Source organism: Octodon degus, unplaced genomic scaffold (genome assembly GCF_000260255.1).
Source record: "Octodon degus isolate 3935 unplaced genomic scaffold, OctDeg1.0 scaffold00053, whole genome shotgun sequence".
Taxonomy (NCBI): domain Eukaryota; kingdom Metazoa; phylum Chordata; class Mammalia; order Rodentia; family Octodontidae; genus Octodon; species Octodon degus.
The window spans coordinates 7,654,560-7,674,968 of NW_004524629.1; the positions used below are offsets into that span (position 1 = coordinate 7,654,560).

The 20,409-nt window shown below is 33.4% G+C and overlaps 1 protein-coding gene across 7 annotated transcripts in view; it reads right to left on the minus strand.

Annotated features, from left to right (window-relative positions):
* Zbtb20 (zinc finger and BTB domain containing 20) overlaps window positions 1-20,409 on the minus strand; it is a 1,008,106-nt gene that overhangs the window by 685,163 nt on the left and 302,534 nt on the right. For all 7 annotated transcript variants that reach the window (XM_023717586.1, XM_023717591.1, XM_023717596.1 and 4 more), the window contains exon 2: window positions 12,700-12,744. The gene's annotated coding sequence lies outside the window, so the exon portion shown is untranslated. The remainder of the gene's footprint in view (window positions 1-12,699; window positions 12,745-20,409) is intronic.

Below are 20,409 nucleotides of genomic sequence, written 5' to 3' on the forward strand. Positions count from 1 at the left end.
GGGGCCGGGGAGATGGCTCAGTAGGATAAGCGCTTGACTGGCAAATGCTAGGATCTGAGTTCAATCCCCGGTTCTAGGAAAAAAAAAAAAAAAAAAGGACCATGTGCTATAAAAGTATATTTGGCACCTCACCACACATGAACTCACAGAAAAGCTGCATTACTCCAAGGTCAGCTTTTACTTTTGCACTGATCCAGCAGAATGACTATAATCTTGTTGATTATTTAATCTATGCTTCAAGTTCATTATCTATAATGAAAAGAAGTTTTAGTAGTTTAAAAAGTTAATAGTGAAAAAAGATCAAAGTTCAATTAAATTCATAAAACACCAAGGGGCTAAGGCAACAAATATTCTCTAAATGAACAAAATAAGGTCTTTCAAATATGGAAGACAGAAAAGATTAAGGCATTATTATGTAAATAAGCCTTCCATTGATATCTATTCTGGAAAAATAAAGTTAGTTTACATAGCAGAATGAATGGGACCAGGGCCCCCAAAATCACATGTCCACCCTGGATCTCAGAAAGTAACATGGATTGTTTACAAAGCTATTCCAGAAGTGATACATTAAGGACTGTGACATTAAACCCTTCTTGATTTAATGTGTCTTAGATCCAGTGACTGGTATCTTTATAAATGGAGACGAGGACAGAAGAACATGCACAGAAAAGGGAAGGGGATATAAAGATGGAAGCCATTTGAAGTAATGATACCAAAGGGGCTAGAACTAGCCAGAAAATGGGGTGGGGGGAACCTCATCTAGAGCGCTCAGAGGATAAGTAGCCCATTGGTTATAAATTTTTGGCTTCTAGAAATCTGAGACAAAACTTACCATTCTAAACCACTCAGTTTACCATAATTCAGCTCTATGTGGCTAGTAAACTTTCACCATACTCTCTAGTTCTAAAACAAGAAGAGAATATACATCAGTTTCATAAGTGTAAAAGGTGAATTCAAAGTCTCCAGCTGCCTGAAACACAGTACAATGAGAAAATTGTACTGAGAGGTTGAATTAATGGTTGTTAGCAGTCATAAGTCAAAATGAAGAGGAATGTACTGCCTTGTACTTTGAGTTGTTTCCTCTTAAATCCCATAGCGATGCTCTTCAAAACAGATACAAGCTCTTCTAATCTCTCTTCTAAGAAAGTCATAGTCTGTTCTGTTAATATTGGTCATATTTAAAGAATCCAAGCTGTACATTGACATGAATAATTAATAAATATTTTATGATTGTATGTATAAGAAAAATATGCTTGACATTACTAAATTAGATATAACTCAGATATGTTATCAAAAGAAAATTTATCTTGCTGACAAACCAGATTCAGAAAGTAAACACACCCAGTTTTGATCAATGGAAATGTAAATATGGTATCAAATTTACAGAAGAAAATTCAATTTTCTTTTGGCCTGGGGTATATACTATCTTAACACTGGCAAAGATTCTAATAAGTCTACATTGCTTTGCTTAGGGCATTGACCAATATGATTAAAGATTATGCTTGAACAGTCTTGATATACAAGTTAACCATTTCTGAAATAATACTGAACTTATCTCTCCTGCTTGCTACATAGATTTAAGGCATTATGAAGGCAACATTTTTAGTTCATCTCTAGACTGATCTATATCAAAAGACATATTTATTTAATTTTCGATTAAATAAAACTAAAAGTGTAATACTGTTTTGATATGTTTAAACAAAAAATGAATAGTAAACAGTGTGAAAAGTTCAAGTACATTACTGAAAATATATCTTGTGAGAAGTAATTTTATTACACTTTTTTTACCTTAATTATTCAAGACTTGATATATTTAGAAAATTAGAAATTCTATACTGTTCCTTAAAATTATGAGGATATATGTAGATATGTATAATTAAATTCTACATATACTTAAGCAAAAGAATGAAGAAATTTACTTTTTAGAAAATTGAAAATATCAATTCCTAGGATTATTTTATCATTTTAGCCTAAGATGTGTTTACTGATTATGAGTAAATGAAAATGTTTTAGCAGTTGATAAATCTTTGCTAAAATTATGATAAAATCACCAAATATTCTAAAAGTGAAAATACAAATGGCTCTTATTAATCATAGAAGAGTTTATTTAACTTTAAATTATTTTCCTTTAAAATACTGAATTTCTTTTTCTTTTTCTTTTCTTTCTTTTTTTTTTTTTTTGTATTTTTTGGTAAGTGTCTACAGGCTCTACAAGGTCTCACTACATAGCTCAGACTCATAGCGATCTGTCTGTGTTCAGCGTCCCAAGAGCTGGGATTATAGGTGCAGGGCAACATGCCCAGTCTCAATCACCATCGCCTTCTCAGCGTGCCCTGGTGTGGGGCTATCATAGCTCCGGGCTGCTGCGCTCTGCCTAAAAACACACTTTAATTGGCGGAACTGTTTGGCCAGCCTTCAAAACACCAAATTTCTTATACTTCACAAGTTCAGTAAGATGGGAATGTAGATGTTTTGATTATTATATCATTAGGTAGAAAGTAAATACAACTGAGTAACTACAACAATTTTCAGTAAAAATAAATAAAATAAATAACAGAAGTCAGCATTTTGGATCGATTTCGCAAATACTTTAAATGTGTATATATACATTATTAGTAATAAGCCATTATGTTGCATATGAGAGATAATTGATTTGAGAACTAAATGACTCAAAAAATAAATATTAGCAAGGACTGTGTTATGAAGAATTTTCTGTATTCCTGCTTCACTTTAAGTATATAAAACATTTTATCCAAATTCCAGATGCAATAGCTAAATAGTAGTGAAAGAATATATGTACAGTAGACATTTTATTATATTGTTTGAGTAGAATTATAGCACTGATGATGACAAGAAAAGGAAAGAGAAATTCAGAGGGCTTTGGAATATCATTATCCAATTTATAGATGAGAAAACTTGGCCTAAAAGCAAATGAAACACTGGTCACAAACTAGGAGCCAATGAATGGAAACACAAAAATTTAAATCCAAATCTGCTATTTCTAACACCTGTATTGTTTTATGGTAATATATTTGTTTATTATCCCCTAAAGCTAATAGAAATTATTACAAGCAAGTATTGAGAATGCTACAATACTCACTTTTTGTGATACTGGATAATGAATCGAGGGACTTTCACTAAAATACATACCCAGATCGTGTTTTTTAAATCTTCTTACTTTTTTTAAATTTTGAAACAAAATCTTGTTTAGTGCTAAGTTGCCTAGGAAGGGCTCAATCTTCTGATCCTTTCGACTCAGGCTACCAAATGCTGAGATATCAGACATGTATTACCACATCAAGGACAAATCAGTTAAACAAAACATGTATCAATAAACGTATAGGGCTGGCCAAAGAGCTCAACGGATTAAAGCGCCTGCTTAGGCAGAGTGCAGAGGCCAGGATCAATTCCCTGTATACCCCATGCCGACCCCACCTCCTCGGGCGTGCTGAGATGGTGGTTCAGGCACCAGTAATTCCAGCACTTGGGAGGCTGAAAACAGGTGAATCACTATGAGTCTATCTGTGTAGCGAGACCTTGTATAACCTGTACGCTGCAGACCCTGTACTAAATACATAAATATAAAATAAAATAAAAGTATAAAAAAAACCTTGAATACCCCTTTATTCTTCACATAGACTATTAGTGAAAAGGTGGTCTGAAATTTGGGTGATGAACTGTCGATAGGAACAAAGAGTAAGAACTTAGAGAAATAGATGAGAAATCTAGTTAGATGGTGGAAGCACTGATGCTCTCTATCAGAAAGTATTTTATTACAAAAAATCATATAATACTTTTCAGAGTTTACAGTCTATCAGAGAGAACTATTAACCTATCTACTAAGCCATCTCCCTGGCCCTTAACCTAATAATTATGTAACTACAAATTTATTTTTAATTGAGGTCTATTCATTATTTTTGATTTTGTTGTTCAATCTCCATCTTGACACATTTGATCCTATTGCTTCCCAACTTCACAATACTTAACATTCTATGTCTAGTAACTCATGTTCTATTTTTCATATTTTATTCAAGTTCCAGTTCAAGTACAGTTCTTCACTGTAGTTCACAAATATTTCTGCCACCACTACATATCTTTTGCATTTAAATAGCTGTATTATTATTATTATTTTGGCAATAGTAAATGGGTTTCACCTTAAAGTCAACTTTCATCATTTGGAAAGTTATAGAAATTGTTACTTGCAAGAAGATTCTGCAGTCAAGTTCTGCCTTGGGGGCAGGAAGAGCCATAGGAGACTGGTGATGTATCGCATTAGCAGCACAAGAAAAAGAGGGGATCATGAGGTCTAGAGCTTTCACTTGATACCAAGAATACCTACTTTAAATTAGTGTCATGTGTCTTGCAGTACACTGTTATATTCTTGTAACCAAGCACCATAGATCCTTCTCTATATTCATGGCCTCTAGTTAGGCCTTTCAAAATAATTGCCTGCTGATGATAAATAATGACCTTTTTAAGATTCATTCTTACTACTGATATTCATACACATCATTAGTTTGATAGTTTTTCCCAAAACATTATCAATATTAAATCCATTTCATAGGAACCTTGTAAAGCAAACTGTAACACTTAAAACAATGTTGCCTTTATTATCACAATTCAAATTAAACACAAGATACTGATAACATTAAGAGTTAAGTATATGCCTGCCAAATAATAAAGTGGAACAAAAAGATAAGGTTAAAAAGTGTTTTAAATATATGTAAACCTCTTTAAAAAGTTATAAATCTGTATATTTATAATATACCCTACATATTTATATCCTACAACTTTTATTACTACCTTACTATTTTCTATGTTCTTGCATATTGTAAGTGTTGAAGAAATCCTATCTATTGTTTCAGAGCTTACATGAGACAGACAGTTACATTTTATACTTCCCCTGTTAAAATCGTGTATTTATAATATTCTATAACAGCTCACAGTTTGTTATACATTTACTGCTCATTTTCTGAGCCAATAAGACTGTGCTGGAACAGCAAATGAATTTGGTGCATTCATTTAAATAATTCTGCAAACCACAGGCTACCCAGTTTTCTAATGATAAGAGAGCCCCAAAGCCACCTGATCACCATTATGCTCCCTGTTTTACTAGATTCATGGTCAGTAGTATCAGAATCTGAATGCGTACTGAGAAGAACGAAGAGGAAAAGCACACTTCAGACATTACCATGAAAAGGATTTTATTAATTCAGGCATCAGTGACTATATGAGTAAGCTGGAAAGGGAATGGAACATAAGATCTGCAGTGCTTCATTTTGCTCCAAGACCAAGATCAGTGCTGGTTTTGGCACCTCTCTCTCTGTAGTAGGCTGGGGTGGGGGTGGAGGAACAAGCAGGTGCTAACAATCTAAAAGACTACATGCGAGCTACAGCACTTCAAACTGATTCAATTACATCTGCTTGAACAGTCCCAGGACATGAAACCAGTTTAAGAGATCCATAGGTTGTTTGGAGACACAGTCAATCCCGATGTACAACTGTCAACAAGATAACTATCTGCAAATGTCCAGGCTTTCATAACTGTGCTAGTTTCATATTCAGGGATACAAGAAAGATGGAGGCATAGGACGCAATTTTTATTTAAAATTCTAAAATGGTCAGTGAAAGCATAAAATGCTCCTTTTAATTTTTAATGTTTAAATTGGACAATCACTGAAGTCTCAAGGATAGCTTTAAAGAGCCTAATTTTGTGAGACATTTCCCAAATCACAGGGTATAGCACACTTACAAAACATGCTCTTGGGATCCGGACTTCGCTCCAAACCTTGTTTGTACAAAAAGGGGCCAAGCAGCTGGGAAATTCTGGAGTGGAGTGTGTCCTCATTAGTTCCCATCTGCCACCAGAACTCAGCTCATGGCAAGTTTGGCTAAGTCCTGGTGTACTCAGGTCCAAATGTGGGTCAGTTTTAATTACTCTATACAGAATTCAGTGCACAGTTTTTAAATCCTTATTATACAGCACAGAGGAATGGGCAACTCTCCAGCTAATCAATTTTTTAAAAGTACATATATAAAAATTTTAAGCCAGGGTAGACAGACAGTAGGTGAAAAAAACATCACAAATGAATACAAGGGTGACTTAAGAGAATTATTAGTGAAAAATGGGTCATGAGCTATTTTTGCTTAAAACATGAAAGTGAGAAAGAAAATCTTTTCTTTGGCTAGATGGGAAACTTAGATGAGGAACATGATGTCCCATGTTCCTGAGTGTGACTAAGTATCAATAAGGCTGTGGCCAGGTTATAGTATACACCTACATATGCACCGACTTTCAGGTAAGCAGAAGTAGTCCCTGTTTTATCACTCAGATGCATCCATTTCAATATCTATCACTTATGTCAGAGATTGTATAAAGGGAACAAAAAACCCACAAGTTACCTAATAAATATGAAACAAAAACAAAAAAGGTGTAGGGGGAAGCACATGTGTTGAGTAATAGCCTCTAGACACCACTTGTTTCTCAGTGCTATCAGCACAAATGGGGGTCAGAAGCAAGCAGGCAGATGACATTCCAAAATCCAACCTTTTCAAAAGCTACAACAGGCACAGGAAAGCTAAAATACTAAGATTTCAAAGACAGTGGTCAGCAAGAAAATGAGCAATGAATATGTAGACAGTCAATGACTGAAAATTTATAAAATGACATAATGCACCAATTTTAATGAATAAAATGGCCTTTGGAATAGTACTAAAGTCAAAGTAAAGCCAAACTGAAAACACAACCTTAACTGCTTAAGGTAATTTGAGGCTTTCGACTGAGTTATCAAGCTTAACCACTTAAAAAGAAGAGTGAAATGCTGGTTTAAAATGAGAAATGAGGGGCTGGGAGATGGCTCAGTGGAATAAGTGCTTCCCTGGCAAGCACAAGGACCTGAGTTCAATCCCTGGTTCTGCAAAAATAAAGTAAAATAAAATGAGAAATGAGTTTTATTAGTGTGAGCTCCAAAATAACATGATTGATGTCCTTATATAAAAAAGGAGAAATTTGAACACCAAGATAGACACTAACAGAGGGAAGGAAATGTGTATAGATGCAGAGAAATGAGGGCCATGTAAAGAGCGAGGCACTGAATAGATCTCTCCTTCAGAGCTCTTAGAGGAAAGCAATTTTTCTTCTAAATCTTGATTTCAGACTTTTAAACTGTGAGACAACAAATTTCTGCCTAAGATACTAAGTTCACAGCACTTTGGTACCACAATCTTAACTGGCTGACATCCAAGTAAATAAAAATTTCAATAAATTTCTGTATTCACCTCTGTTCATCAGAGTCAAAACTCGACATTCAGCTTCAGTCACATTAACTTTATTATTTGTGCTGAATTATATGTGTTATCTGGTGTTTCTCCCCCTTTAAAGAAATGTTTTTTTAACTATTGTTCAGAAAGATAGTTCTACTTAAATAAAAACAGCCTAGTGGAAGAAAACTGTTGATTGTAATTAAGATCATTTAATTTTTAATTAGGATAATTAGGAAAAAAATTATATTTTTTCTTTCCCCTCAACCCCCAAATCTTTTCTACTGTGGAGGGAACATGCATTGGGGGAATCAAGGCATTTTATCACACTAATTTCCTACTGAATAAGAAAAAAAAAAGTAACACAGCGATCTACTAACATTGACAGATAAGCTCACAAAACTTAATTCTGCTTGGATTGTGTCAACTCTGCCAAGAGAACCACCTCTAATACAATACCTATGATAATATACTGGCATTCATACAGTTCATTGTTTCTGAGGCTGGTTTTAAGAACATCAGACCTTCAGAGATAATTGAGAGTTGTCTTGGTCTGTATTAACATGCCTTCCATTGCAAGACACACTTCTAGAGTCAATAGCATTGAGGTGAATGTAATTGTCCTCACCTTAAGTAGCATGCACAGTTAGGAACCATGAATCTAATCATGCTGAATTGAGATACTCAACACCTATTACTAGAGCTCTAATGTTGCAAAAATTAAATTCATTTAAAGGATGATACTTTCTACAAATACATATAGTCCTCCTCATAACCATATTTTCACAATAGAAATATGTCCAAAATAATAGTGGATATTGTATACCAAATACAGTATTTCATTCATATATCTATTTTAATCTTGATATCTATCACCATAAAAGTAGAAACTGATACTACCATATTATAAATAGGGACATGATATTTCGTAAGGTTAGTTAACCTTTATAAGGATAAACATGCACTGAATTGTGGAACTAAGATTTGGGGGGTTAGCTAGAATTGAAAATTCCTAAATGTAAACATCAGTAAGAGATTTAGAATTTGGATAGCCTCACAGCATCACTTGTTTCCAAGACGCTGATTCATTTGTGGTATTTACAGAGTACTTCAAAGCATCTAAACTCATAGAAATAATATTCCCACTGAACCTGGATTATCTTACTCTCCTTGTGAAGAAAACAAAGCCATTCCAATATATAAACTAAAATAATTCAATCAATTTGATGGAAGCAATTTTATTATAAGAATACAAGAGAAATAGAATTACTATAGTATACAACAATCTAACTTCTACGCATATACTCAAAAGAAAAAATAACAGCAGGTTCTCAAGAAGATATACACTTGTCTACATATAATTATGCATAACTAAAATATAGAAGTAACATAAGTGTGCATTGAGAGTTAAATGTGTTAAATTCATACAAAAGTATAGTTTTCATCTCTTAAAACAGAAAATTGTGACATGTACTACAAAATGAATGAACTCTGAAGTCATTCCTCTAAGTGAAGTCAAACAGAAAAGGCCAAATACTGTGTGATTCTATTTATCTGACTAAAAATAGAGAAAATAAAGAGACATAAAGTAAAGACATAAAGTGGAATAGTGGCGGTCCAAAGTTAGGAAAAGGGAAGAATGATGAGTTAATTTTAAATGCATATAGTATTTCAGACTACAGGAAAATCTTTTAGATTTCTCAAATACACATATGATGTTAAGAATCTTTACTAAATTCCTAGAAGCAGATTTAACTTTGGACAAAACTTCTGAGACAATCTATGTAACAATGCTCAAACTAGAATTCTGCTCCTAGGTAACTAGGAAGTCATTATTCAGTGTTCAAGAGCAGTAATAATGGTAGTAGTAGTAGTAGTAGTAATAGTAGTGACAGAAATAATAGGATAGCCAAAATTTATTGACTACTTGCTCTGTATCCACCACTAGATCAAGAATTTACACATAGTGTGGCACCAAGTTCTGAACATAATAAAATATGTAATAGATACTGTATTTTTCTGATTTTACACAGAAAAAAAAAACGAACAGAGACTTCACTAGATACATATCACTAAAAAATGGTGCATCCAAAAAGAACCGTATGTATTTATCTTTTCTCTCTTTAGCCTGTATGATCTTTGAGGACAAGGACTTTGTTTTACTCCTTTAGCCTATGACTGTATCTAGTATTTATGTAATACATACAATGAAATAAACAAAATAGATGAAGAAAGGAAGAAGTGATGGGAAAAGAAAAAGTATGCTTAGACATACTATGTTCTGATTAAACGTGGATTTTCTTCGTTTAATTATTTAATCCCAAAATCACAGGCAAATCTAAAATTATTCCCAGGAATCCCATAGCTTGAAAATTTATCCTTGAGATTCAATATAATAACTATACATGGTGGCACACACCTGTAATCCCAACTCTTGGGAGGCTGTAAACAGGCGGATCACTACGAGTCTGATCTAGTAGTGAGCCCCTGAACGCTCTGTAGATCTTGCCCTAAAATAAAAAATAAAAAAAAAAGAATACTGAGAATAACTATACAGACCACTGAAGCAGCCACTAATATCCGTTTAGTTTAATTTTAATATTCGCTAGTACACATTCATCATTGCTTAATTTTTAATGCTGAGATTAACACAGTGATACTGTAAAATCTACTAAATTAGGGCTTATAAGGAAAAACATGACATCTACGCTATTTATTTTTTACCACTGGCATAAACTGAAGTGAAAGAAAGCTCTTTTTTTTTTTGTGGAATTGGAGATTGGACTCAGGCCCTTGCACTTACCATGGAAGCACTTATTCCACTGAGCCATCTCCCCGGCCTCAGAAAAACTCTTATAAAAAGGCACTTTTAAATCTAAAAGTACTCATCAATATTATCAACAAGTCGTACCAAAATTTGAAAAGACTATACAACACATTTTGATGTAGTAATGATCAGCTTTTTTTTTTTAATAAAATGGGCTATTCCTATGTAGACACATCATACCATGAAAAAATGGAATTTTGGCAGGGCCCATCTAAAGGAGAACTTAGCTGTTCTATTTTGACTCTACTTTTGCTTGACCTCATGTATTTACAGTTGGAAATTCTTAAGTAAAACCATAATAATAAACATGTACTCTATAAAGTAAACAAAGCATCAACCATTCTGCTTATTAAGACCACCTCAATCTTTTAATATGTTCTGATCTTACCTGACCCAAAGGTCAACACATGTTTTTTTTTTTTTTTTTTTTTTGTTTTGTTTTGTTTTGTTTTTAGTAAGATGGACATAGGGAGAGAGCGCATAGTCAGTGCTAAGGAAGATTAAGACATTAACCATAAAAAACATATTTGTTTATTCCTATGCTGTAAGGAATTTCTAAGGTGACAACCATTAACATCTCAGCTTTGTGTGGACAATAGGGATAATAAAAAGACTGTTCTCGGGTCCGGGGAGATGGTTCAGTGGATTAAGCGCTTCCCTGGCAAGCTCAAGGGCCTGAGTTCAAATCCCTGGTTCTAAAAAAAGGAAAAGAAAAAAAGAGACTGTTCTCACAGTAAAAGAAATATAAAGCACATATTAGTATTTGAAAACTTGATCTCTAATAATGAGAGGTTCAAATTATTTAATTTCTTATGTTACAAAGAGAATTTATCATTATTTTCATCTCTTTCTAGGCAGAAATATAGGTGTACTGAGGTTCATCCAAAAATATAACAAGTAATATGCATGCAAGACACTATACCTCCATTTCTAATAAAATATCAGAAATGCTTCATTCATACATATATTCATTTATTTATTGACCAACTACTATGCATAGACCATGTATAAGGGTTAAGGGCAAGCCTCTATTTACTCCTGCAATGATATTTCATGCTTAAGAGAATTACATAAATTTATATTTTGATGATCTTTTATACAGCTTCCAAATGACCCAATAAAAGAAAAAGATAAAGCAACTCTAAGACTGAAGATATATGTTAATACACATTAATGGAAAAACCTTAACACTTTTTATATATTAAAGAGGATGAAATCCATCCGAAGAAATTCTTAGTATCAAGAATTTGAGCCTACTAATAAATTCAATACATTTATATCAGATGTTACATTTAGATAACTTTAGTTCACTTGTAAAATACATAGTTCATAATTGTTTGTATTAAAACATAGATATTTGTCAGAGTATATAGAGAGCCATCAATGAAACGAAACACAACATCACTAAGACTTACAGGAAAAAAAACAGGTATATAGCATTTGATTGAAGACCAATATTCTAGTCCTAAAATCTATATCTGGATTTTAGTCTGTCATCTAGCAATATTACTTAATTTTCAGCCCAACTAACAGAAACACATGCACAAATCAAGAAATCATCTCACAATGTACTCTTAAATTTTCTGAATATGCCCCATGTGTCCACTAATAGCCAAATGCTTTCAAATCTGTTCAGTTAAATGGATCAATAACTACATCCAGCCTCACATAGTGGGGCTGCCAAGATGGTGAAAACACGCCAAATGCAAAATGTTTCTACAAGGGCAAAAATTATTATCTACACCATTATCTGGAGAGATCTACTTTCCGAGGTGTCCTTTGGAGAAGTCAGAATGCTCATTATTCTGACAGGGCAGTCAGCAGCCACTTTATAAATAAATAAATAAATACACTGAAACACAAAACAAAGGATTTGGAGAGGTTAACTGTGAGCTAAGAGCAGTGAGTTTTAGCAAAAACCAATGTAACAGCACAAGGTCTACATCAAGTAAGGATCTTTCAAACTCAGAGTACACAAAATACAAGTACATTAAAACACAAGCAAACTGCTAACAAGCTTTTCTGCAGCAGTACGACACAGCTGCAAGCAACAATTGAGCAGGTGCAACCAAGCTTTTGAAAATGCCTGCCTGTTGCCCAGGATCCATAATACTGATCGGCGAGATTTTAAACAGGTGCAAACTTTTTTCCATTTTTCTGGTGCTTGAGACAATGCAGCAGACAGGACATCTGCAACCACTCCTTACCTAAAGCAACACCCACAGAAAATAAACTCAAAAACAAGAAAAAGTTTGAAAATAAAGCAATAATTTCAAAAACATAGTGGTTTTGAAATAGCTCAACCCCACAGCATCAGTCATCTAACAGTACTGTTACATAAAATACTGTCCAATCTTTACAAGATGAGTGCTTTATAATTAAAATTATTCTGCCTCATCAAATCTTAGAAATGTTTTTCTGAGAATTACAACAAACTGAAATTCAATGTATGTAAAAAAACATACTGTTCTTTAAAGCTGTCAATATTTGTAAGTATGGGACTCAAAAATAACATTTTTCTATTATGAAATTTATAAGCAATTTTAACACAAAAAATGTAATAACTCCTCAGCACACAGGTTTATATAGCTATAGGTAACTTATGTACATACCTGTCTGGTTATGAGGCACAAACTGATTGCAATTTATCTGGTACTCTGAAATGCAAAACAAACATCATAATTAATGTCATATTAATTTACTAAGTAGGAATTAGTTTTTACATCGAGACAATTTCTACAGAGAAAAAGAAAGACTATAATTCATAAAGAAGGAAATTCTATATTTTCGTATTCCCCATAATATATTACAGATCACTCTAAATTTCTATAAGTGAACAGACGCAGCTCTTTAGCAGTTTTATCAAAAACAAATACCAGCAAGGGCTGGAGATTCACCATGGGCTCTGAAATGTAAATATTTCACTAGAGGATGAGATGAATACTTAAAGAATAAAATAATTTTCATATTCTTGTTGGGCTATTGATTTCTTAATACAAATAAGTCTACTGCTCTTTAAGATGAAATTACTCTGATTCATCTGTGTTCAGTTTGGCTAGAAAACTGGTGAGAAAGAACAGTCTAAGGGGCTGGGGAGATAGCTCAGTACAGCAAGTGCCTGCCTGGCAAGCACAAGGACCGGAGTTCAATCCTGGGTTCCACCAAAAAACAGTCTACAGAAAAATTTTTAAATAAAATAAACTTTGCTCACTAACTTTGTTACTACAACCAAGAGAAGCAAAACTGATCACAAAAAATTTCTAACACTACATCAGACATAATGCATAATGCCTAACCTAAAATGCTTTGAATAAGCTAGTAATAACATAGATATTGATACAAAAGTTTATAACCAGACTTGAAAAATATTTGGGTTTAAATGGAAACTCTGGGATAATATGTAGCCTCCAAAGTAAATTCTGGAAACCAAGAATTTTATAATTCATTTACAGCAAAATATTTTAATTGGTATACATCTGAGCAGAATTGTTATTTGCAGTACATTAAAGTCAATAGTTCTACTAGATAATACGTGCTAAAGTGTGTTTGTAATTAATAATATTTTGATGATGATTCAGTAAAATAATATTTATAATTCTAATGGGAGCATGAATTGCTAAAAGGCATCTGGAAATTACTGAGTAATGTGTAACAAGAAATCAAAGTTCAAAAATTTTAGTTCATAATTTTAGCTCGAGAAATCTACCATACATACTCAAATAATAATAAAAGTTTATTGAAAAATAATTTTATGGTAATGACAAGCTATGAAAAATCCAAATCTCTGTCGATACAAAATAATTAAAGCATTGCAAATCAATCTGAAGGAACATTTTCTAACAATTCACAAAATAAATTAAAGAGTCTTTGAATTTTCAGAAAAATGCTGATTTATAGTACTAAAATAATATAACATAAAAATGTGCAGAATACCAATTGTATGGGCAACATGAAATCATATAAGAAAGAGGAAAAATAAAAATATTAGGACTCATTATAGGGGACAGGGAGATGGCTCAGTGGAATAAGCGCTTCCCTGGCAAACGCAAGGGCCTGAGTTCAATCCCTGGTTCTGAAAAAAAAAAAAAAAAAAAAAAAAAAAAAAAAGACTCATTATAACATAATAATAAGATCAAGGAGTACAGTATTGTAATTTTTAATTTTACTTATTCAGTTAACTTTCTATAATAAATATTACTTTCATCACAGCAAACTTTCAGTTACAAGGTAGGTTTAAAAATAAAAGTTACAGTGTTATATAAAAAAATCATTAATCTGAGCAGGAGAAAAAAACTTAATTCAATCACCCTAAAACCTACTAAACATACCTACAGTGAAAGACAGTCTCATCATTCCCTTGAAAGAAAGTAAGTATGGTCTTTAATGCCAATGCTCTAGAATCTAGTACTAATTCAATAACAGACTTCAGTCTTTTTAATAAAACTTAAATTATCCAATGTGAAATGATGACAAAAATTCAGGACTACAAATCTGTTCATTCTGGTACACACTAAATTATTCACTAAGCCAACAACATTTAATAAGTATATACTAAATACAAAATGTTGTTCTTCACATTGTGAGGCACTAAAAGAAATTAATACAGGTCTCATTCATATAGCACTAATCATTTCAAAGTGTTAAAAATACATACATAGGGCTGGTGAGATGGCTCAGTGGTCTAAAGCACCTACTTAGAACAAGCTTAGCAAAGCACAGGGACCATGGTTCAATCCCCCAGCACCACATGCCAGCCAGCCGTGCCCTCTGGTGGGCTGAGCTGGCCACACACACACACACACACACACACACACAAATAAATAAAAAATTAAAAAAAATAAAAATAAAAATACATACATATAGTTCACATAAGAACATTAACATTGAAGAAATTTGTGGGAGATCTAATGCACATTAAAGCCAAAATGGGTCAGATTTATTCTATTAATGTGCAAAATTATATTTCACTAAAAATGAAAAAAAATGTAGTTAGTAAAATTTCTGTATTTACATAACTATATCCTTATGTATTTTACTTTTGTAATTGCAGATACACTAGGAGATAAAGTAGGAAGTATTCATTCAGTGTAGGACACAATCATTAACAGGCTACTGTTATTTATTGGCAAGCAAAGTAAACACCTTAGTCACTTGTTAATCATTACTGAACACACTTGTATGACACCACCACAAGAGAAAGAAAAACAGGTAGGGTAATTTCTGTTTTGCAGATAAAATGATACTGCACAAAGATCCCTTCACTATCATTTCTTTGAGCCCTATACCTATAAACTATATCCTTCAGAAGATAGTACTGCAGGATAATTATGAGCTTGAAGTTGATAGAGTCAGCCTTTTTTAAGGGGTGATAAGTGCAAAGAAAAGCTATTTATGTCAATGATCCATAGACCATGGTCAAGGAATTCTGGATAACAGCTGAAGTGTGAGGCAGGATGATGCTGTCTAACATGATTAGCTTTTTCGAAGTGATTAGTTTTTGACATCAGATAGTTCTGGAATATAATTCCAGCTGAACCACTTGAATTTGTAATTTTGAACACATTACATATTCCTGTAAAGAAATAGGTGATCATATTATCTACTTTAAAGAGTTAGTTATGCAGATAAGTGTCATGGTCATGTAAAGGATTTGGTACTGTACCTTTGTAGTAAAACAAGCAACTGCAACTATAGAACTATGAGTACCATTCGAATCCTATGAAAAGACCTGGGCACTGTGGTGCAAGTCTTTAATCCCAGTACTTGGGAGGGTGGTGGATGCAGGAGGAATTCCAAGAGTTTGAAGCCAGCCTAGGCTACACAGGAGATCAAGGCCAATTTGAATTACACAGAAACACCAGTCTCAAAGAACCAACCAACAAACAATAAAAAACAAAACATTGTATGAAAGAGGATAATATGTTTTTGTTTAACCAATGTTTCAATTACCCTTGGATATTTACCTCAGAGATTTTTTTATCTTCAACATTTATTATAATTATAGTAATCTCAATTATACTCCACTCATGCCCCAAAAGTTTGCCAAAATACCTCTTTATCGCTATTTTTGGATAATTCCACTGCATCGATAATTGTTGAGAACAAAAGACAAAATACTATTTATACCATGTAGGTTTCAGTAATCATATGTTCATTTATAAAATAGCAACATAACACATATAGTATTTTGGCCTGAAAACATCAAATCCTAGAAAATACAGCATTCCTAGACACAATTTTTTTTTTTTTTTTTTTTTTTTTTTAGGGAAGGTTCCACAGGGTGGTCACGTTCTCACTACTAGATTGGACTAGTAGTGATCTGCCTGTTTACAGCCTCCCAAGAGCTGGGATTACAGGCGTGCACCACCCTCCACCCTGTCCAGTCCCAACTGCTATTTCAGTATGCCCCATGGGTGGGGCTGGCACAGCACACCCAGGGATGGAACTCCTAGTGACTGTGCCTGCTTGCAGGTGCTTTAATCCGCTGAGCTATTTGGCCGGCCCTAGAACAATATTAAATACTATTCTTCATATGCATTTCCTTTACATTAAGATGAAAGACAAATTCTGTTTAGTAATAACTCCAAGAAGAATTTTTATATTTTATTTCACATTGAAAACCAAATTGCTTTGACCTCAAAGAAAGTACAATTAAATGAATGCTGGCAGCAAACAATACTTCATATTTTTTGTAAACAGGAATCAGGATAACTTAGCAGAATACATAAGCAATAATAAAGAAGTGGAGCACTTCATCAATAGTCACCAAAGCAACACTACAAAACTACTGAAACATATTCTAGAAAGAGATAAAAATGACCACAATTCCAAGAAATACAACAAAATGAAGCTATGGGAGGGCATGCAATTAAACAGAGGGGTGGGCCAGGGAGATTAAAAAAAACAAGACCCAACAATATGCTGTATAAAAGAAACATATTTAACTCTAAAGGATATTCACATACTGAAATTCAAAGAATGGAGAACAATATTTCATGTTATAGGAACCTAGAAAAAAAACAGGGACAGCTATTGTGGCTGTAGCCAATGTGAACTTCAAACCAAAAATGATCAAAAGAGATAAAATATTACAGAGTTGAGGAGATAGCTCTGCGGCATATGTGCCTGCCTGGCAAGTGCAAGATCCTGAATTCAATCCCCAGTACAAAAAAGGAAAAAGAAGAAGAAGGAAGAAGAGGAGGAGGAAAAAGAGGAGAAGGATGACGATGAGGATGAGGAGGAGGAGGAGAAGAAGAACAACAACAACATGAACATGATGAGGATGATGACTAAGAAGTCAATGATCACTACATAACTGTAAGGGAAAACATCAAGAGGAAGAGATAACAATCATAAATGTATCTAAGCTGAACATATGCAATTAATATGGGTGCACATAACTATATGACAAATATTAATAGACTTAGAAATTCAGATAAGCAAGAATACCATTGTTACTGAGAAACTTAACATCACATTGCCAGAAAGAGATACATCAACTAGACAAAATAGCAGCAAAGAAATAACAGACAGAAACAAACTTTCAAACAAATGAACTTGGTATTGGTGCCTATCTGGCAAGTGCAAGGTTTCAACTGAGCAATATCAGTACAGACATTCTTCTCAGCTGCACATGGGATGCTCTCTAAAATAGACCATATATTAGTCCATAAAACATAAAAGTAAATGCAAAGGAACTGAAATTATCTCACACATACAATTTGACTATAGCGCAATATAACTGCAAATTATTGACAAAAGAAATTGCAAACTGTCCATGGAAATTAAATAACATACGAATTAACAATGGATTACAGATGAAATGAAGGAAGAAATTAAAGAATATCTATGATCAAATCAAAATACAAATACAACTTACTGGAATCTGTGGGATGAAAACAGTCCTCAGAGGGAAATATATAGTGGTGAATTCATACATCAGGAAAAGAGAATGACCATAAATAAACAACCTAATGCTACTGCTCAACCTTTCATAAAAAGAAGAGCACATCAAGCCCTATGCCTAAAGAAGGAAGGTAATTACAAGGATCAGTGCAGAAATTAACACAATTGAGACTAAGAAAATAATACAACAAATTAATGACTCAATGAGTTGGTTATTTGAAAGAATAAATAAAATTGATGAAACCCTAGAAAATCTTATCCAAAAAAAAGGAAAGAAAAGAATCAAATTCTATGATAAGGAAATCATTAAAGATCCTGTGGAAATTCAGAAGGAAATATCTACTTTGAAAATGTGCTTTGAGGATTTCACTGACCTTATCAGACCCAAAAGCTACAACTTTGTTGCATAGGTCCTGCTTTACCTTGGTCTTAACCATCCAGTAGAAAAGTATAAAGATGAAATATAGGAAGGAAAGCCATGCTGTTATGTTGAGCTGTGGGGGACTCAGATCAATAATTTCTGACATTGCTAGTTAAAGGAAAACCCAATACTATTATGGGCTACTGGACTCTTTTAGAATATTTTGCTGAGTTTACACCCTATAATATTCAAATAACAGAACTTAATAAAAAAAGGGTATAAGATGAATGTCCATTTTGTATCTGTGTATTCAAAGTGGTTAGGATAGATATATAGTTACATTCTGTTAATGAATAGAATGATTTGTTCTACTCGTGTTTGTAAATAGGATATCAAGTTCGCATCTTGTACAGCATTTGACCACTAGGAAGAATGTACGCAGTGTGTTATGTTATTGAAACTGTCCTAGCGATTTGATTTGAAACTGTCTCATTGCTATTTGTTTATCAATAAAATTATGAAAAAAATAAAAAAAATAAATGTAATAGAACTAAAAAAAAAGAAAAAAAAAGTAAAGCCATGCTGTTATGTTGAGTTATAGGGCACTCAGGTCAACAATTTCTGACATTGCCAGTCAAGCTGAAGACTGAATACTATTATGGGGTACTGGACTCTTTTAGAATATTTTGCTGAGTTTACACACCTATAATATCCAAATAACAGAACTTAACAAAAAAAGGAGATACAAATGAATGTCCATTTTGTATCTGTGTATTCAAAATGGTTAGGATAGATATATAGTTACACTCTCTTGATGACTAGAGTGATTTGTTCTAATGGTGTTTGTAAATAGGATATCATGTCCGCATCTTGTACAGCAATTAACCACTAGGAAGAATGTATGCAATGTTTTAATTATTGAAACTGTCCTAACAATTTGATTTGAAACTGTCTCATTGCTATTTGTTTCTCAATAAAATTATGGGGAAAAATAAAGAAAATGTGCTTTGATGAAAAAAAAAAAGAAAAAGAAAACTACACACTAGCAAACAGAATGCAGAAAATCATGGAGACTATATACCATGTGGAAGTGGGGTTCATTCCAGGAATGCCAGAGTGGTTCTTATATACAAATCAATAAATGTCATCACCACATTAATAGAACCAAAGACAAAAATCACATGACCATCTCTATAGATTCAGAATAAGATTCTGATGAAGTCCAACACTCATTCATAATAAAAGCCTACTTTATGCCTATTTTTAAAATATATTTTAATTTTTAAATGTTTTTTCATCATATTCTGCAGGAAATTAAAGTTCAACATATCAATACTTGATGAAAAATACCTCTTCCATGTTATGCCTAAGATGTTTGATATTCAGACAGATAGTGAGGTTAAGCTTAACAATCTAGGTTGTATGGTAATAACAATACATTTCTCTTATAGAGGGTTAACAACCTAAGTTTGCAGACCAATATTAGAGAAAAAGGAGGGCTGCAAGGAAAGCCAACATTTTGGCCCTAGCCTTCCAAGGTCAATTAAGACTCAGAACATATGAGAACTTGTACTGTAATGTCCTGTAACTCGGTAGTGTCCCAAATTTTCTGATCAAGTAGATTATGGGGGCCAAAGAGGAAAGTGATCAATGATGTAGAGTGTGCCTAAGGAGAGTCACACGGAGAGAAAATATTCTCTCAGGGTTTCACAGAGAACAGATTGGCCAAGCATTGGCCGTGACTCATCCACATGGCTGACACTGACAAAGGATCTACAATCTGAGGTACAGGATCTCAGGACAAATCCTGGGGGATTTCACTGACCTTATCAAATCCAAAAGCTACAACTTTTTTTTGCATAGGTCTTGCTTTATCTTGGTCTTAACCATCCAGCAGAAAAGTATAAAAACAAAGTATAAGAAGTAAAGGCATGATGTTATGTTCAGCTGTAGGGGACTCTTGTCAACAATTTCTTAACACTGCCAGTCAAGAGGAAGACCCCATACTATTATGGACTACTGTACTCTTTTAGAATATTTTGCTGAGTTAACACAC